Genomic DNA, 17039 nt, shown 5'->3' with positions numbered 1-17039 from the left:
ATACTCATCACCATCTATAATACTGATTACTGTATATAATACTCATCACCATCTATAATACTCATCACCATCTATAATACTGATTACTGTATATAATACTCATCACCATCTATAATACTCATCACCATCTATAATACTCATCACCATCTATAATACTGATTACTGTATATAATACTCATCACCATCTATAATACTGATTACTGTGTATAATACTCATCACCATCTATAATACTGATTACTGTGTATAATACTCATCACCATCTATAATACTGATTACTGTGTATAATACTCATCACCATCTATAATAATAATTCAATACTGATCACCATCTATAATACTCATCACCATCTATAATACTCAGCACCATCTATAATACTGATTACTGTATATAATTCTCATCACCATCTATAATACTGATTACTGTATATAATACTCATCACCATCTATAATACTCATCTCCATCTATAATAATAATTCAATACTGATCACCATCTATAATACTCATCACCATCTATAATACTCAGCACCATCTATAATACTGATTACTGTATATAATTCTCATCACCATCTATAATACTGATTACTGTATATAATTCTCATCACCATCTATAATACTGATTACTGTGTATAATACTCATCACCATCTATAATAATAATAATTCAATACTGATCACCATCTGTAATACTCATCACCATCTATTATACTCATCACCATCTATAATACTCATCACCATCTATAATAATAATAATTCAATACTGATCACCATCTGTAATACTCATCACCATCTATTATACTCATCACCATCTATAATACTCATCACCATCTATAATAATAATAATTCAATACTGATCACCATCTGTAATATTATTACTGTATATAATACTCATCACCATCTATAATACTCATCACCATCTATAATACTGATTACTGTATATAATACTCATCACCATCTGTAATAAGATCACCATCTATAATACTCATCACCATCTATAATAATAATAATCCAATACTGATCACCAGCTATAATACTCATCACCATCTGGAATATGATTACTGTATATAATACTCATTACCATTTATAATACTCAGCTCCATCGATAATACTGATTACTGTATATAATACTCATCACCATCTATAATACTCATTACCATCTATAATAATAATAATTCAATACTGATCACCATCTGTAATATTATTACTGTATATAATACTCATCACCATCTATAATACTCATCACCATCTATAATACTGATTACTGTATATAATACTCATCACCATCTGTAATAAGATCACCATCTATAATACTCATCACCATCTATAATAATAATAATCCAATACTGATCACCAGCTATAATACTCATCACCATCTGTAATATGATTACTGTATATAATACTCATTACCATCTATAATACTCATCTCCATCTATAATACTGATTACTGTATATAATACTCATCACCATCTATAATACTCATTACCATCTATAATAATAATAATTCAATACTGATCACCATCTGTAATATTATTACTGTATATAATACTCATCACCATCTATAATACTCATCTTCATCTATAATACTCATCACCATCTATAATAATAATAATTCAATACTCAGCACCATCTATAATATTATTACTGTATATAATACTCATCACCATTTATAATACTGATCACCGTCCATAATACCCATCACCATCTATAATACTGATTACTGTATATAATACTGATCACTGTCTATAATACTCATCACCTTCCATAATACTGATTACTGTGTATAATACTCATCACCATCTATAATAATAATAATTCAATACTGATCACCATCTATAATACTCATCACCATCTATAATACGGATTACTGTATATAATACTCATCACCATCTATAATACTCAGCACCATCTGTAATATGATTATTGTCTATAATACTCATCACCATCTATAATACTGATTACTGTGTATAATACTCATCACCATCTATAATAATAATAATTCAATACTGATCACCATCTATAATACTCATCACCATCTATAATACTCATCACCATCTATAATACTCAGCACCATCTGTAATATGATTACTGTATATAATACTCATCACCATCTATAATACTGATTACTGTATATAATTCTCATCACCATCTATAATACTGATTACTGTATATAATACTCATCACCATCTATAATACTCATCACCATCTATAATACTCATCTCCATCTTTAATACTCATCACCATCTATAATAATAATAATTCAATACTGATCACCATCTGTAATACTCATCACCATCTATAATACTCATCACCATCTATTATACTCATCACCATCTATAATACTCATCACCATCTATAATACTCATCACCATCTATAATAATAGATAAGTGGTTTAAGGAGAGAGACATGAAAAGCATTGGGAATACGGAGAGAAGGAGGAAGAAGGAGTTTGTAGGCAACAGGGTTGATTTGGGATTTGATTTTAAAAGGTCCAAGATAACGTGGTCCCAGTTTATAACTGGGGACACGGAAGCGGATATACTTGGCGGAGAGCCACACTTTGTCTCCAGGAGAAAAGACAGAAGGGGTTCTTCTTTTTTTATCGGCATGTTTTTTCATCCGGGATGAGGCCTGTATGAGAGATTTTTGAGTCTCTTTCCAGATGTTGGAGAAGTCCCGAGTCATCTCATCAACAGCGGGCAAACCAGAAGGCGTGGGAGTGGGGAGGGGGGAAGAGGGTGACGGCCGTACACCACAAAGAATGGGGATTTAGCGGAGGACTCAGAGACTTTGAAATTGTACGAGAATTCGGCCCATGGTAGGAGATCGGCCCAGTCATCCTGGCGGGAGGAAACAAAATGTCGCAAATAGTCACCAAGAACCTGATTAACTCTTTCCACTTGCCCATTGGATTGGGGATGATAGGAAGACGAGAAGTTTAATTTGATTTTAAGCTGATTACAGAGGGCCCTCCAGAATTTCGACACAAATTGAACGCCTCTATCCGAGACAATATGCGTAGGAAGCCCGTGAAGGCGAAAAATGTGCACAAAAAATTGTTTCGCCAACTGTGGCGCAGAAGGAAGACCTGGAAGAGGGATAAAATGTGCCATCTTGGGGAAACGATCAACGACCACCCAAATGACTGTGTTGCCATGGGATAAAGGTAAGTCAGTAATAAAGTCCATACCAATCTGAGTCCATGGTAGCTCAGGAACGGGCAGAGGATGAAGAAGACCGGCAGGCTTCTGGCGAGGAGTCTTATCCCGGGCACAGACCGTAAAAGCCCGAACAAACTCAGCAACATCTGCTTCCAGGGTAGGCCACCAATAAAAACGAGAGATGAGCTGGGGAAGCAGAGATCAGACAGTCAGGAGGAATAATGTGTTGCAGGTAGGTTTCTATTTCAGAGGCATCCGAGGAGCGAGATAGGGCGTCAGCCCTAATGTTCTTGTCAGCGGGGCGAAAATGAATCTCAAAGTTAAAACGGGCAAAGAACAACGACCACCTGGCCTGGCGAGGGTTCAGCCGTTGGGCAGACTGAAGATAAGAGAGATTCTTGTGATCAGTGTATATAATAACTGGGTATTTGGACCCCTCCAGCAGGTGCCTCCATTCCTCGAGGGCCAGTTTTATGGCCAGTAATTCTCGATCACCAATGGAGTAGTTTTTCTCCGCCGGAGAGAAGGTCCTAGAAAAGAAACCACAAGTAACACCATGTCCGGAAGAATTTTTCTGTAGGAGTACAGCTCCAGCTCCCACCGAGGAGGCGTCTACCTCCAGTGAGAAGGGTTTAGATGGATCAGGTCTGGAGAGTACGGGAGCAGACGAAAAGGCAGTTTTGAGGTGGTTGAACGCCTCTTCCGCTTGAGGAGGCCAGGACTTAGGATTGGCGTTTTTCTTAATTAGGGCCACAATTGGGGCCACAATGGTGGAAAAATGTAGAATAAATTGTCTGTAGTAATTCGCAAACCCCAAGAAACGTTGGATAGCTCGGAGTCCGGAGGGGCGTGGCCAATCCAACACGGCTGAAAGTTTGTCCGGGTCCATTTGGAGTCCCTGGCCAGAGACTAAGTATCCTAGGAAGGGAAGAGATTGGCATTCAAAGAGACATTTTTCCATCTTAGCATATAACTGATTGTCCCGGAGTCTCTGAAGAACCATGCGGACATGCCGGCGGTGTTCTTCTAGGTTAGAAGAAAAAATCTAAATATCGTCCAGGTAGACCACAACACAGGTATATAGTAAATCACGAAAAATTTCATTTACAAAGTCCTGGAAGACAGCAGGGGCGTTGCAAAGCCCAAAGGGCATAACCAGATATTCAAAGTGTCCATCTCTGGTGTTAAACGCGGTCTTCCACTCGTCCCCTTCCCTCATGCGAATGAGATTATATGCACCTCTTAAATCCAATTTGGTAAAGATGTTGGCGCCACGTAGGCGATCAAAGAGTTCCGAGATAAGAGGCAGGGGATAGCGGTTTTTTATAGTGATTTTATTAAGACCGCTGTAATCAATGCAAGGTCGTAAGGAACCGTCTTTTTTGGAGACAAAGAAGAACCCTGCTCCGGCAGGGGAGGAAGACTTGCGGATAAATCCCCTTTTTAAATTCTCTTGGATGTACTCCGTCATGGCAAGTGTTTCCGGAGCAGACAGAGGATAGATCCTGCCCCGGGGTGGAGTGGTACCAGGGAGGAGATCAATAGGACAGTCATAAGGCCTGTGAGGAGGTAAAGTCTCTGCTTGTTTTTTGCAATAAACTTCAGCATAGTCCAGATAGGCCTTGGGGAGACCTGGTATCGGAGAAGACATAGGGTTTTGACTGGCAGGACTGGGAGCAGACATAAGGCATTTTTTGTGGCAAGAAGTACCCCAGTTCTTGATTTCCCCGGTGGTCCAGTCAAGGGTAGGGGAATGGCGTTGCAGCCACGGTAGTCCAAGAAGAATTTCAGAGGTGCAGTTAGAAAGTACCAGAAATTCAATTTTTTTCGTGATGGGGTCCAATGCACATTAAGAGGGGTTCTGTGCGGTACCGCACGGTACAGTCCAATCTTTCACCATTAACAGAGGCGATGTAGAGGGGTCTGGCGAGACTGGTCACTGGGATGTTGAACCTGTTGACAAAAGAGGCCAAAATAAAATTTCCTGCAGATCCGGAATCCAAGAAGGCCACAGCTGAGAAGGAGAAGTTAGAAGAAGAAATCCGCACAGGCACAGTAAGACGTGGAGAAGCAGAGTTCACACCTAGAGCTGTCTCCTCTATGTGCGGAATCGGAGTGCGTCTTTCCTGACGTGGAGGTCGGATAGGGCAATCTTTCAAGAAGTGTTCGGTACTGGCACAGTACAGGCATATGTTCTCAATGCGGCGGCTTGTCCTCTCTTGAGGTGTCAGACGAGACCGGTCTACTTGCATGGCCTCCACGGCGGAAGGCCCAGGAACAGATTGCAGCGGACCAGAGAAGAGAGGAGCAGGGGAGAGAAACTGCCTCGTGCGAACAAAGTCCATATCCTGGCAGAGCTCCTGACATCTTTCGGAAAAACGCATGTCAATGCGGGTGGCAAGATGAATAAGTTCGTGCAGGTTAGCAGGGATTTCTCGTGCAGCCAGCACATCTTTGATGTTACTGGATAGGCCTTTTTTTGAAGGTCGCGCAGAGGGCCTCGTTATTCCAGGACAATTCGGAGGCGAGAGTACGGAATTGGATGGCGTACTCACCTACTGAAGAATTACCCTGGACCAGGTTCAGCAGGGCAGTCTCGGCAAAAGAGGCTCGGGCTGGTTCCTCGAAGACACTTCAAATCTCTTCAAAGAAAGAGTGTACAGAGGCAGTGACAGGATCATTGCGGTCCCAGAGCGGTGTGGCCCATGACAGGGCTTTCCCAGACAGAAGGCTGACCACAAAAGCCACCTTTGACCTTTCAGTTGGAAATTGGTCCGACATCATCTCCAAATGCAGGGAACATTGCGAGAGAAAACCACGGCAAAGTTTAGAGTCCCCATCAAACTTGTCCGGCAATGATAAACGGAGGCTGGATGCGGCCACTCACTGCGGAGGAGGTGCAGGAGCTGGCGGAGGATATGGTTGCTGAAGCTGTGGTAGCAGCTGCTGTAGCATCACAGTCAGTTGAGACAGCTGGTGACCTTGTTGCGCTATCTGTTGCGACTGCTGGGCGACCACAGTGGTAAGGTCAGCGACAACTGGCAGCGGGACCTCAGCGGGATCCATGGCCGGATCTACTGTCAGGATTCGGCAGGCTGGAGGTGGATCCTCTGTGCCAGAGAGGGATTGGCGTGGACCGTGTCGGTGGACCGGTTCTAAGTTGCTACTGGTTTTCACCAGAGCCCGCCGCAAAGCAGGATGGTCTTGCAGCGGCGGTAGCAACCAGGTCGTATCCACCGGCAATGGCTCAACCTCTCTGACTGCTGAGATAGGCGCGGTACAAGGGATTAGACAAGAGCAGAGTCGGACATAGCAGAAGGCCAGGGCAGGCAGCAAGGATCGTAGTCAGGGGCAACGGCAAGAGGTCTGGAACACTGGCTAGGGATACACAAGGAACGCTTTCACTGGCACATTGGCAACAAGATCAGGCAAGGAAGTGCAGGGGAAGTGAGGTAATATAGGGAAGTGCACAGGTGAACATACTAATTAAAAGCCATGCGCCAATCAGTGGCGCACCGGCCCTTTAAATCGCAAAGAACCGACGCGCGTGCCCTAGGGAGCGGGGCCACGCGCGCCGGGACAGCACAGACGGGGAGCGGGTCTGGTAAGCGTGTCGGGATGCGCATCGCGAGCGGGCGCGTCCCGCATCGCGAATCGCATACCGGCTAGGGACATTATCGCAGCGCACCCGGTCAGCGGATCTGACCGGGGCGCTGCGAGTAGGAGAACGCTGTGAGCGCTCCGGGGAAGAGCGGGGACCCGGAGCGCTCGGTGTAACAGGGATTTTGGAGAGTACGTTTTTCAGAAATGGTTTTGGGGGGGCATGTTGCATTTAGGAAGCCCCTATGGTGCCAGAACAGCAAAAAAAAAAAACTAGACCCCTTGAGGAACGTAACAAGGAATGAAGTGAACCTTAATACCCCACAGGTGTTTCACGACTTTTGCATATGTAAAAAAAAAATAAAAAAAATTTCACTAAAATGTGTGTTTCCCCCCAAATTTCACATTTTTGCAAGGGTTAATAGCAGAAAATACCCCCAAAATTTGTAACCTCATCTCTTCTGAGTATGGAGGTACCCCATAAGTTGATCTGAAGTGCACTACGGGCGAACTACAATGCTCAGAAGAGAAGGAGTCATATTTTGCTTTTTGAGAGCAAATTTTGCTCGGGGGAATGTCGCATTTAGGAAGCCCCTATGGTGCCAGGACAGCAAAAATAACCACATGGCATACCATTTTGGAAACTAGACCCCTTGAGGAACGTAACAAGGAATTAAGTGAGCCTTAATACCCACAGGGGTTTCACGACTTTTGCATACATAAAAAAAAAAAAATGTCACTAAAATGTGTCCCCCCCCCCCCAAATTTCACATTTATGCAAGGGTTAATAGCAGAAAATACCCCCAAAATTTGTAACCCCATCTCTTCTGAGTATGGAGGTACCCCATAAGTTGACCTGAAGTGCACTACGGGCAAACTACAATGCTCAGAAGAGAAGGAGTCATATTTGGCTTTTTAAGAGCAAATTTTGCTCGGGGGGCATGTCGCATTTTGGAAACTAGACCCCTTGAGGAACGTAACAAGGGGTACAGTTAGCATTTACCCCCACTGGTGTCTGTCAGATATTTGGAACAGTGGGCTGTACAAAATTTTTTATTTGCACAGCCCACTGTTTTAAAGATCTGTCAGACACCTGTGGGGTGTAAATTCTCACTGCACCCCTCATTACATTCCGTGAGGGGTGTAGTTTCCAAAAGGGGGTCACATGTGGGGTTTTTTTTTTTTTGCGTTTGTGAAATCCGCTGTAACAATCAGCCACCCCTGTGCAAATCACCTCAAATGTACATGGTGCACTCTCCCTTCTGGGCCTTGCTGTGCGCCCCAGAGCACTTTACGCCCACATATGGGGTATCTCCGTAGTCGGGAGAAACTGCAATACTAATTTTGGGGGGCTTTTTTCCCTTTTACCTCTTGTCAAAATGAAAAGTATAGGGCAACACCAGCATGTTAGTGTAAAATTTTTTTTTTTTACAATAACATGCTGGTGTAGACCCCAACTTCCCATTTTCATAAGGGGTGAAAGGAGAATAAGCCCCCCAAAATTTGTTAGGCAATTTCTCCCGAGTACGGCGATACCCCATATGTGGCCCTAAACTGTTGCCTTGAAATACGACAGGGCTCCGAAGTGATGTGCATTTGAGGCCTGAATTAGGGATTTGCATAGGGGTGGACATAGGGGTATTCTACACCAGCAATTCCCAAACAGGGTGCCTCCAGCTGTTGCAAAACTCCCAGCATGCTTGGACAGTCAACGGCTGTCCGACAATACTGGGAGTTGTTGTTTTGCAACAGCTGGAGGCTCCATTTTGGAAACAGTGGCGTACCAGACGTTTTTCATTTTTATTGGGGAGGGGAGGGGGGCTGTGTAGGGGCATGTGTAGTGTTTTTTACTTATTTTATTTTGTGTTATTGTAGTGTAGTGTAGTGTGTTTAGGGTACAGTCACACGGGCGGGGGATTACAGCGAGTTTCCCGCTGCGAGTTTGAGCTGCCATGCAAAATTTGCTGCATCGCAAACTTGCAGCCTGATACTCACTGTAAGCCCCCTGCCCATGTGAATGTACCCTGTACATTCACAGGGGGGGGGGGAACCTCCAGCTGTTGCAAAACTACAAATCCCAGCATGCACAGTCTATCAGTGCATGCTGGTAGTTATAGTTTTGCAACAGCTGGAGGCACACGGGTTGGGAAACACTGAGTTAGGAAACAGACAATGTTTCCCAACCAGTGTCCCTCCAGTTGTTGCAAAACCACAACTCCCAGCATGCCCAGGCAGCCGAAGGGCATATTGGGAGTAGTGGTTATGCAACAGCTGGAGGAGAACAGTTTGGGGACCACTGTGTAGTGGTGTCCAAGCTGTAGCCCTCCAGATGTTGCAAAACTATAACTCCCAGTATGCCAAAACTGTCCAGGCATGCTGGGAGTTGTAGTTCTGCAACATCTGAAGAGCCAGATGTTACAGAACTACAACTCCCAGCATGCCTGGACAGTAAGGGCATGCTGAGGATGTGTAGTTTTGCAACATCTGGAAGGGCACAGTGGTCTCCAAACTGTGGACCTCCAGATGTTGCAAAACTGCAACTCCCAGCATGCCCAGACGCCAAGGGCTGTCTGGGCGTGCTGGGAGTTGTAGTTTACAGGGTCCCATTACAGCAATGCATGTCGCTTTACGGCAACATGCATTGCTGTAAAGGGCCCAACCGCGGCTGAAGATCCACTCACCTGTCGCCGCCGCCGCTGTCTTCATCGCTGGGATCCGGGTCTTCAGGGACGAGGTAAGTACCGGGGCCGGTCCCCAGCACTCCCCCGTCCCCCGCTGCGTCCTCCGGTCTTCCTCCCATCCTCTCCGGACATCCAGGGGCCGGGCAGGGCGGGAGGAAGTAACCGCAACCCCCCCCCCCCCCCCTGCGATTGGTAGGTTCATGCTAAATTACCGGGCGGTCGGGTCCCAGAGACCCGATCAGCCCGGTATCGCCGCAGATCGCAGGCGTTTGCCGTGGATGCCTGCTGAAGCATTTCAGCAGGCATCCGCTTCCGATCTCTGCCCGGGGCGCGGCAGAGACAGGAGAAACACCAGGACGTACTAGTACGTCCTGGGTCCTTAAAGCCCAGGGTGCCAGGGCGTTCTAGTACGTCCTGGGTCCTTAAGAGGTTAAAAATCTGGTTGCTATGGACAACTCAGAAACTTCAAAAAAATCTGGTTGCTATGGGCAACTCAGAAACTTAAAAAAAATAAATTGCCATCCTTCCATTTCATAAACAATTTGTTTTTGGAGCTGACTTAGATAATATCCTGGCTAAAGCCTCGGACGATAAAAAAGGTTTTCCCAAAGAGAAAGCTCAACCAAAAAAGACCCCCTTTCGCCTCTTTTTCAAACTAATCAGCCCTATAGAGGTAAGGGCAAAACAGGCCATTGTTCCTATGGAAAAGGAGGTAGAGGGAGAAGCTTCTTATTTAACCCCAACCAGTCTAGCGCTGGTGGAGGTAAACAATGACGCCATTCTGGTAGGGGCAAGATTGTCATCCTTCGCCCACATTTGGGAGTCTATGATTCCCAATCCTTGGATAGTCTACATAATCCAAGAGGGTTACAGGGTAGAGTTCTTCTCTCCCCCTCCCCAAAGATTTGTGATAACCAAATCCCCAGGTTCCCTAACCCTAATCATTCAGGGGGTCCAGAATCTATTGAGTTTAGGGGCGGTCATAGAGGTCCCAGAAAACCAGAGATGTTCAGGTCATTATTCCCATCTGTTTCTAATCAAGAAGCCAAAGGGGAAATTCAGGACTATCATCAATCTGAAACCCTTAAACAGATTAGTTACATACAGGAAATTCAGGATGGAGACCGTGAGGTCAGCCATTGATCTCATAAAAGACAGTGCAGTCATGGCCACAATAGATCTCAGGGACATGTATTACCACCTCCCTATCCACATAGACTCACAACCCCTTCTGAGATTCGCCATCCAGTGGGACGGAAGAGTCCACCATTCTCAATTTGTTGTCTGCCCTACGGGCTTTCCTCGACCCACCGCATTTTTACAAAAGTGATAGCGAAGGTGGTGGCAGTTCTCAGAAAAGAGAAGATTCTGGTAATACCTTATTGGATGACATATTGATTGTGGCGGACTCTGTTCTTTACCTAAAAGAACATATAAAAAGAATGGCTCAGGCCCTTCAGGATCTCGGCTGGATCTTGAACCTAGTCAAATCCGACTTGCTACCAAGTTGCAGGAAGGTCTTTTTAGGAATCCTCTTGGATTCAGTAGCCCAACAGTCCTCTCTTCTCAGAGAAAAGATCCAAAAGATACAGGATCAGATTCATCTACTTCTTACTCTCAAAAGTTGTACTCTAAGATTTGCCATGTCGGTCCTAGGATTGTTAACATCTTCAATCCCGACGGTGGCTTGGGCTCAGTACCACTCCAGACCCCTCCAGAAGTGGATTCTAGGGGTATCGGACAAAAAGCAAACCTCCTTAGACCAATATTTCTCTTCCAACTGAATTAAAGACCCAGCTAAGATGGTGGCTTTCCCTCCAAAATCTTGTAAAGGGTGTACACTGGCATCAAACAGACCCCAGGATCATTACCACGGATGCCAGCACTCAGGGTTAGGGAGTCCACTCAGAAAAGCTTTCGGTACAAGGGAGATGGAGTCCCGCTCTAGCGAACAGGTCAGGGAATTTGAAAGAGTTGTTAGCCATCTGGATGGCTCTACAGAACTTGGAACTTTATTGCAAAGACCGACACGTCCTCATTTACTCAGACAACACAAACCGCAGTGGCGTTCATTCGTCATCAAGGGGGGCCTCGCCACTCAGCCCTACAGTAGGTGTCAGGTCAAATATTCTGTTCAGCAGAACAGAATGTACTTTCCATCTCAGGGGGATATGGAACATCAGAGCAGACTTTCTAAGGCTACACTTTATAGATACGAGGGAATAGACGCTAGCCGACTGGGCTTTTTTGTCAATAGTCAACGCCTGGGGTCTACTCCAGATAGACCTGTTTGCCAGCAGGAAGAAGCGCAAAGTGAGCAGTTTCTTCTCTCTGAATCCCAGAGACTCTCCAGTGGCAGTGGATGCTCTAGTTCAGAAATGATCTTTCAGCCTGGGATATGCCTTCCCCCAATAGTCCTAATACCCAGAGTAATACACAAGCTGATGATCCACTCTTGCACGTTAATCCTCATACCCCCTTTTGGCCCAAAAGAAGTTTGTTTCCTCTTCTAAAATCGGAGTGTTGAAGATCCAATACGGTTTCCTCCTCGTCCAGATCTACTAACCCAAGGTCCAGTCCAGCACAGTCAGGTTCATACCCTCAGCTTAGTGGCCTGGAAACTGAGAAACTCCTACTAGAAAGAAAGGGTTTCTCTGAAAGAGTAATTAACACCCTACTAGCCAGTCGTAAGTCTTCCACCTGTAAAAGTTATTCTAAGGTTTGGGGAAAAATATGTTTTCTGGTGTGGGTCTTCCTTTTCACTTGAATCCCCTAACATTCCTCAGATACTTAATTTTCTGCAAGATGGTTTTGACTTAGGTCTTTCTCCAAACACCTTTTAAAGGTGCAGGTTTCAGCCCTCAGTGCTCTTTAGTGTTGCTCGCGAATATTCGCAATTCGAATATTATTCGCGAATATCGCATATTCGCGAATTCGCGAATTTCGCGAATATAGCGCTATATATTCGTAATTACGAATATTTTTTTCTTTTTTTTTTTTCTTCACAGTACACATCACAGTGATCACCCCTCTCTGCTTCCAGCTTGTGTGGTGTAAAGAAGGCTGTAATACTACTGTGTGAGACTGGCGCGCAATAATTCGCATATGCGAATATTAGCATATGCTAATTTTCGCATATACGAATTTTCGCATATGTTAATTTTGCATATGTTAATTTTCACATGTTAATTTTCGCATACGCGAATTTCCGCATATGCGAAAATAACACGAGAATATAACGAATATGCGAATATTCGCGAATATATGACGAATATTCGTCCATATATTCGCGAATATTCGCGAATTCGAATATGGCATATGCCGCTCAACACTAGTGCTCTTTTCCAAATTAAATTAGGAGATGATTGTTGGGTGTCTAGGTTTATTAAAGCCTCTGAGAAACTTAGGCCTAGGATTACAAATCTTTACCCTCCGTGGAACCTTAATGTAGTCCTTGAGGCCCTTACTGAACTCCATTTGAGCCAATAGAGTCCATCTCTATCAAATTACTTACCTTAAAAACTGTACTTTTGGTAGCAATAACATCTGCACGTAGAGTCAGGGAGATTCGGGGTCTCTCTACTTTACAGCCTTTTTTTTTATAGTCAGAGATGATAGAATCATTCTCAAATTAGACCCTAATTTTGTACCAAAAGTATCTTCATCCTTTCATAGATCCCAGGATATTGTTATTCCTTTATTCTGCTCAGCTCCTAAGAATGATCAAGAAAGATCATTCAACTGTTTAGATGTAAGGAGAGCAGTATTACAGTATGTTGAGTCCTCCCGTCCCTGGAGGAAAGACAAAAACCCTCCAGTTTGCAGGTCCTAATAAAGGGTAAAAGGCTTCCAAGAGTTCTATTGCAAGGTGGATCCGTATGGCCATCTCAGACGCCTATTCAGCAAAGGGAAAAAATCCCCCTCTTGAATTAAAGGCTCATTCTACCCTCATTCTACAAAATTTACATACATTTCCAAGCATTATAGATTAGATGTTCTTTCTAATCAGGACATGGCATTCGGACGCAAAGTCTTGAGTGCTGTGGTCCCTCCCTGAATACTATTCTTTGGTATTATCTCCGGGTGCTGTCATGGAGACGACTTGGGAAATGGTGAATTGTATTTCCTGGAAGTCTCCATGACAGCACCCATAATACCCACCCTTTGGTTTTTCTTTCTGGTTTGGTCATTCGGTGATCACTTTTCCTTTCTACTCGGTGTTCTTTATAATACACTGGGAATGGAGAGGAAGGGGTGGGGTTTTAAACTCTCAGGTGTTTTTCATGTCCCAATTAGGCAGGTGCAATCTCCGGGTGCTGTCATGGAGACTTCCAGGAAATACAATTATCGGTGAGTATAATTCACCATATAATACTCATCACCATCTATAATACTGATTTCTGTATATAATACTGATCACCGTCTATAATACTCATCACCATCTATAATACTCATCACCGTCTATAATACTCATCTTCATCTATAATACTCATCTTCATCTATAATACTCATCACCCTCTAAAATTCTCATCACCGTGTATAATACATGTACTGATTACCATCTATAATACTCATGACCATCTATAATACTGATCACTGTCTATAATACCATCACCATCAATAAAACTGATCCAAGTCTATAATACTCATCACCATCTATAATACAGATTACTGTATATAATTCTCATCACCATCAATAATACTCATCACCATCTATAATACTGATCATCGTCTCTAATACTCATCACCGTCTATAATACTCATCATCATCATCTATATTACTGATCACCATCTATAATTCTCATCACCGTGTATAATACATGTACTGATTACCATCTATAATACTCATGACCATCTGTAATACTGATCACTGTCTATAATACTCATCACCATGTATAATACATGTACTGATCACTATCTATAACACATCACCATCAATAAAACTGATCCAAGTTTATAATACTCATCACCATCTATAATACTGATTACTATATATAATTCTCATCACCATCAATAATACTCATCCCCGTCTATAATACTCATCCCCGTCTATAATACTCATCACCGTCTATAATACTCATCACCATCTATAATACTGATCACCGTCTATAATTCTCATCACCCTGTATAATACTTATCACCATCTATAATACTCATCACCATCTGTAATACTCATCACCATCAATAATACTCATTAGCATATATAATACTCATCACTGTCTGAATTACTCATTACTCATAATAATAATGATTTAACACTCATCACCATGTATAATACTGAGCACTGTCTATAATAGTCGGCACCATCTATAATACTCAGCACTATTTATAATAATGATCACCGTCTATAATAGTCAGCACCATCTATAATGCATCTGAGAAAGTAGATTTAGTGGCTGTTACTGAGACATGGTTTAATGTAAGGAATGACTGGGACATATCCATACCAGGGTACTCTTTATACAGAAGAGACAGAGAAGGCAAGAAAGAAGGAGGAGTGAGTGGCCTATATGTGAATGATAGCATAAAATCTAACCTTATACAAGTTAGTGAGGCCAACAGAGTCAGTTTGGGTTACGTTGCAGTTTGGTAAACATGCAGTAACTCGTGTAGGTGTGTGATATATATATATATATATATATATATATATATATATATATGAGAGGCCACCTGGCCAAGTCAAAGAATTAGATGATCTACTAGTTGAAGAAATCGCTAAAATGACAATGAAAGGAGAAGTTATCATTATGGGAGACTTCAACCTTCCAGATATAAACTGGAAAACCAAAATAGCAAGTTCTGCCAGGAGTACAGATATTCTAAATTCCCTACTGGGATTATCTCTACAACAAGTGGTTGAGGATCCAACCCAGAGGGAGGCCATTTTGGATTTGGTATTCACAAATGGGGATTCGGTATATGATGTTATTGTAGGTAAAAGCTTGGGATCTAGTGATCACCAGTCAGTGTGGGATCTAGTGATCACCAGTCAGTGTGATATAATATAAGAACAGTGAAGGAGTCACACCACACAAAAACAAAAGTTTTAGATTTTAGAAAAATAGACTTTTCAAAAATGAGATTAATACAATACAGAAATTTAGGTGCACTACTGTGGTAGATGTATACAATGACATTGGCTATCCTTCAACACTGATGTTAAAATTGAGACATTCGCCAGTGTATCCTTATATGAAGGACACACCGGAGCCCGCACACCAACGCCAAGGTTTCTCAGATGGCGCGGGACCTAACGCTAATCCTACCTGTGCGTGATAAGCAAAACCAGGGGCCAGTGGGCAATTACAGCAGCACTAGGCCGACATGCAGCCTGCTCCCAGTTCCCTCCAGCGTGACTGAGCACATACAATGGGAGGAGGGAGAGAGGCTACAAGCCCCACCTAAGTTGGCTGATATAGGTGCATGGCCTCACAGGTGCAACCTTAATGCTGCCTGGAAAAGGATTCTATTGTGGCACTTGTAGTCCGCTGCAGGCATCCTCCATTGTATGCATTTTTATGCTGCGGATCGCCCCTAGCAATGGACTACAAGGGCAGGATCTGCTCCCCCAGTATAAATGCACAACTGCATTTGGGGTTGAGCACCTCCAGCCATTTGAGACCACGTTTTTTGTTGTTGTTCAAAAATGAGATTAGTCATAAATGAGTCCCTATCAGACTGGGACGGATTACATGGAGTCCAGGAGAAATGGCACTATTTAAAAGATCCATTACTGAAGGCAACAGAAAATTGCACTAGACTTGTCAGTAAAAGCAGGGAAAGAAAGAGACCACTGTGGTACTCAGCAGAAGTGGCCAAAATCATAAAAACAAAAAGCTAGCGTTTAGTAATCATAAAACAACCCAGAGCAATGAAGATCGGGAAATCTACAAGACAAGGCAACAAGAGGCCAAGCAAGTCATAAGAACTTCTAAAGCACAGGCAGAAGAAATAGAAGGAAAAGGACCTCAATTAGGGAGGAAGACTAATGAATCGTTTGATGCCTGTGTCTTTACAGAGGAAGAGGTTCTAAGTCAGCTGTCTAAAGTGAAGACAAATAAGTCACAGGGGCCTGATGGGATACACCCAAAATTATTAACCCCTTAAGGACGCAGGATTTTTCAGTTTTTGCATTTTCATTTTTTCCTCATCATCTTCTAAAAATCATAACGCTTTAAATTTTGCACCTAAAGTTCCATATTATGGCTTATTTTTTTGCACCACCATTTCTACTTTGCAGTGACATTAGTCATTTTACCAAAATGTGCACGGTGAAGCGAAAAAAAAAAATTCATTGTGCAACAAAATTGAAGAAAAAATACCATTTTGTAATTTTGGCGGTTTCCTTTTCTACGCAGTGCATTTTTCGGTAAAAATGACACCTTATCTTTATTCTGTAGGTCCATACGGTTAAAATGATACCCTACTTATATAGGTTTGATTTTGTCGTACTTCTAAAAAAAATCATAGCTATGTGCAGGAAAATGTATATGTTTAAAATTGTCATCTTTTGACCCCTATAACTTTTTTTATTTTCCGCGTACGGGCCGGTATGAGGGCTCATTTTTTTGTGCCGTTATCTGAAGTTTTTATCGGTATCATT

This window comes from Hyla sarda, chromosome 6, assembly GCF_029499605.1.
Source record: "Hyla sarda isolate aHylSar1 chromosome 6, aHylSar1.hap1, whole genome shotgun sequence".
In the NCBI taxonomy this organism is placed as follows: Eukaryota; Metazoa; Chordata; class Amphibia; order Anura; family Hylidae; genus Hyla; species Hyla sarda.
This window is presented reverse-complemented; position numbering follows the sequence as displayed.